Genomic DNA, 4,344 nt, shown 5'->3' on the forward strand with positions numbered 1-4,344 from the left:
TGAACCCAGACCTTGCTCAAAAATGACATGAAAAATCATCACATTTAGTACCTTTTCAGGAAAAAGGTAAGAAGTTTGGGAGAGAACCTGAGAAAAGAAACTCTCGATCTTTGCAAACTGTAAGCCTTCCTCCTAAGTTAAAAATAAACAAACAAAACACTTTATGAAAAATGTGCTTAACTTAGCAGAACATGTCTCAGCTGCAATAACTATGATATTATAATGAACAAAAAGTGATTATCGCTACTGTATAAAATGGCTTTGAGATACATTTAAATGTACTATGTTTATGTATTTATATAAGCACTTACTTACCAATACATCAGAAATATCTAGATCCCAAGAAAGGTCAACTTACACATGAGAGTACAAGCTATGAGTTAAGATCAATAGCCATAGAGTTCATTATCATAGAACCAGACTGACGGCCTGTCACCGTTTGGCAGAGGGACCAAGGGCACAGCTCACGGGTAAAGAGGCCCTGGTCTGAATCCTCACGCCTGCATTACATCGAGTGACCCTGGACAACTTACCTAACCTCTGTGTGTCTCAATTTCTTCCTAATGTAATAACAGTTCTCATCGCGCCCAGATACTGGGAAGATTAAATATATATGTGCAGAGCAATTCTCGGCACATAGTAAGGCCCGGAAACTTTTAGTTCTAAAATTTTCGATTGTATATATAGCCCGAAACTATATTCAATCCTATAAAAAAAAAAAAAATGGTATTCATTTTAAAGGGAATATTTTGTTGCAATTACAGTTTTGGGCCTTTTTTCTCCTGCTTATAGGAGTCGCACTGCTCCTACTCAAGTGCAATACAGTTGATTGCAGAGGACACATTTTCAATGTTGAGTGATGTTCACACTGAAAAAACAATGTGCTGGATCCTGGGTTCATGTCTGGACTTGCTCGGAATTACAGAGATAAAAATATTAATTACCACTTTACATATGAGGATTGGCTATTATTTTCCTTTTGAGAAAAGGGCAGACCATTCTCACTACATGCAAAAATATTCTTGTTGACAATTTACTCATTGCCATGTGTGACCTGTAGTTTTCTTTAAAATCAAGCAATTAGATTTTAAACAAACCCTTGTGAAACAGAAGCAAAAATCCTAACTCAGCATATTTAATACTTCTTAAAGGTCTCCTCCCAGAAGTAACACCCCCCAATTAATATTCATCCTCTTCCTCGAAGCATCGGTGACTGTGCTGCCTAACAGAAGCTCGTCGCCAGCGAAGCCACATGAGATTAATAACAAGATTTGGCTGGGTGAAGAAATATGTCGCATTATAAGGAACTAATATCTCATCCAACTGAAATATGCTAGAAGAATAAAGAGCCCAGGAGACAACCGACTGTAAAAATATTAAGAAATAGGTAACAATAAAAGCCATTCTTTCTCACCCCAAGGAGATCTACTAACTGCCAGAGTTACTCTCTACTTACATTAGCATTCCCTCAGGGGATCTACTGTGTTCCTGCACAACTTAACCAGGATGTTTCTCTATATTAGTTTCCAAGTATAGAAAGCGTATCTGTAAATAAAGGATACATCATTCCTGGTTAACAGATGTTATCAACCCTTGCTCCTCAGGAACTAAAATATCTACGTAGGGATTCACTTAGAGAGAAACCAAGGAATCTGCTTGTTATCCTAGCAATGGGTATCAGATAAGCATCGCCCATTTATTATGAGTATAGGACCGCTGTCAGGCCATACTATCCACGCTTGATGCCTCGTGTCTTCCAGTAACCATCAGGAAGCCTAAAATTTCGCCATTAAAATAACTTTAGGTCACGGCCATGCCACCCTGAACATGCCCGATCCCATCTGATCTCGGAAACTAAGCAGGGTCGGGCCTGGTTAGTACTTGGATGGGAGACCACTTAGGAATACCAGGTGCTGTTGGTGGAAAAAATAAATAACTTTAGGTCTTCAAGGCTTTCAGAGGAGAAGAAAATATAGAAAAGAATTCTAGAGTTAACAATAGTAATCTAGGACTTATATGCCACATAAACAAATAGAATCAGAGTCTAAAACAGGAAAATGATCTGCAAATTGTGTTGAAAAGAACTCTGATAGCGACATGGAGAATGTAGGAGAAGAAACAATCAAAGATGGAGAGGGAGCGTGGGATCTTAGCGAGGGGTGAGGGGCCTGAACCGGAGCGCTGCAAAAAGAGAGAAACATTCAATAAATATTTCACAAATAGACCTAAAAAACAAAACAAAACAAAAAAAAAAACTCTAATTATACCTAGATGGTAAGAAAATGGAAGAGGTTCAAGATGATGGTGAAGTCTCTGACTTTGCCCTGTGACTACATATGGTAATGGTGAGAACCCAAATAATAACCGGAGAAAGAGAACAAGTCTGGAATGGGAGAGAAGGCTAGGCTGGGTTGGAAAAAATCCACAAAATAGCATCATACAGATATATCCAGTAAACAGCTAAAATATATAGGCATGATGCTTAGGAAGGAAGTCAAAGGCAGTGGGCAAAGGGAAAAGAAAACAGGGCCAAGAAAAGAACCAGCAAAACAGAGAGTTCAAAGAACAAGAAAGAGAAATACGCAACAAGGGACAAGAAAGTTTCAAGGAGGAAGTACTTACGGTGTCTGATTCTGCTAAGAAATCAGAAAGCATTCAAATTATGGTTCATTATCATAGAACCAGACGGGCGGACTGTCACCAATTAGCAATGGGAATGCTTGGGAATTTTTTCAAAAAATTTCTGTAGAGTACTAAAAATGGAAGTTGATTCCAGTGAACTGAGGGAATAAATGACTTAAGGAACTGAAGAGAATTCACAGATTAACTTACTCTTTCTAAAAGCTTGAAAATGAAGAGAAAATGCCAGTTTGGCTCTAAAGCCTACCACTTCTAGGAAGTGCAAGTCTCTGTCACTACTAGGTTGAAGAGGGGAGAAAACAGAAGGAATTAAAAAGGACTCTAAAGTCCTTAAATCTGATGCATGGGTAGTGACGTGAGGATCCATTGACCTCCTACACGGTTCAGTGCAGTAGCCAAGAGCTTCGTGGTCCAAACTGAGATATGCTCTGGGAAACCCAACTGATTTTCAAGACTTGGTACTTTGAGATTTAGTATTTCATAAAATGTAAACTACCTCACTAATATTTTTAATATTAATTACATGTACAAATAATATTTTAGATATATTGAGTTAAATAAAATATGTTATTAAAATTAATTTCCCTTGTTTCTTTTTACTTTGCTGATGTGTCAGCTAGACAACTTAAAATTACCTATTGAGCTCCCATTATATTTCTATTGGACAGCGTTGATCTGGAGAATGAATACATGCAGGATTCAAAAAGGTTCTATCAGAGCCAGTCCTTCTATATCACATTGGAGTGACATTTACAAAGAGGCCACCCAGGACAACTTCAGGATTATAGAGTTTAAGAAACTAAGGTCCTAACTGATTAGGCGGCTTATTGAGGTCATCTGCCTAGTTAGGAGCAAAACCCAGATTAGAACTCACTCATGGGTTTACCTATTACTTCACCTCCTGAAATGTCAGTAAAAACTCAAAAGTTTGAGTAAAAAAAGATAATAGCGGCATGACTGTTACATACACCTCATTCTGTGCAACTTCGATAAAATGACTTGCTTACAGCAAAAATTATAACCTCCAAACATATTAAAATCATGACCTCAATAAACATTGAGTGTCCTATGTTCACAAGTCAACCTCTAATTTTTTAAGGTATGTCAACCCGTGATTTGTTTTGCTTTTGTTGTACTTTGGTCACATATACACTCCGAATTTATTTCAACCCAATTCTACACTAATTTTAAAGATAGTATCATCCATTAAAGTATATACCTCTGTTTAAAAAGTAACAAAAAGTTCAAAGAATTTACATCTCAACTCTCGTGTAACTAGCCGTGGCGCTCTTTGGCACAATACTCTGGGGAAGTTAGAGTTTAAAGTATGGCTATGGTATATGATGACGTACCTACCATATTCCAAATTCCGGCAGAATTTAAATCCTACGTTGCCCAATGAAACCTTCAAAGCTCATCCAACCACTGTGTTACAGGTCACAGTGTCAGATCGCCAATAATTAACACCAACCACAATCTCTGGCTGTAATTTCTTCAATACTCCAAATTCCTATAAATCTATTTGTACGTCTCCTGTGAGAAAGGGCACGTTCAAGAAAGGAACGAAGGAAGAAACATTTTCTTTTCATGCTAATTTTCCATGTGAAATTGAAAGATAAATTTATCACCTTAAACTGCACATAATACTTAATTTTGTGAGATGGTTTAATAAGCTAATAACTGCCAAAATCATGATTTCGCTCC

The 4,344-nt window shown here is 37.4% G+C and overlaps 1 protein-coding gene and 1 non-coding gene across 12 annotated transcripts in view; one reads left to right on the plus strand and one right to left on the minus strand.

Moving 5' to 3' along the window:
• Positions 1–4,344, minus strand: part of IMMP2L (inner mitochondrial membrane peptidase subunit 2) — a 690,748-nt gene that overhangs the window by 606,583 nt on the left and 79,821 nt on the right. The window lies entirely within an intron of this gene.
• Positions 1,804–1,922, plus strand: LOC111746516. The gene has a single exon (XR_002783151.1). It is a non-coding gene; the product is annotated as a 5S ribosomal RNA (ribosomal RNA).

Source organism: Pteropus vampyrus, unplaced genomic scaffold, assembly GCF_000151845.1.
Source record: "Pteropus vampyrus isolate Shadow unplaced genomic scaffold, Pvam_2.0 Scaffold192, whole genome shotgun sequence".
NCBI lineage: Eukaryota > Metazoa > Chordata > Mammalia > Chiroptera > Pteropodidae > Pteropus > Pteropus vampyrus.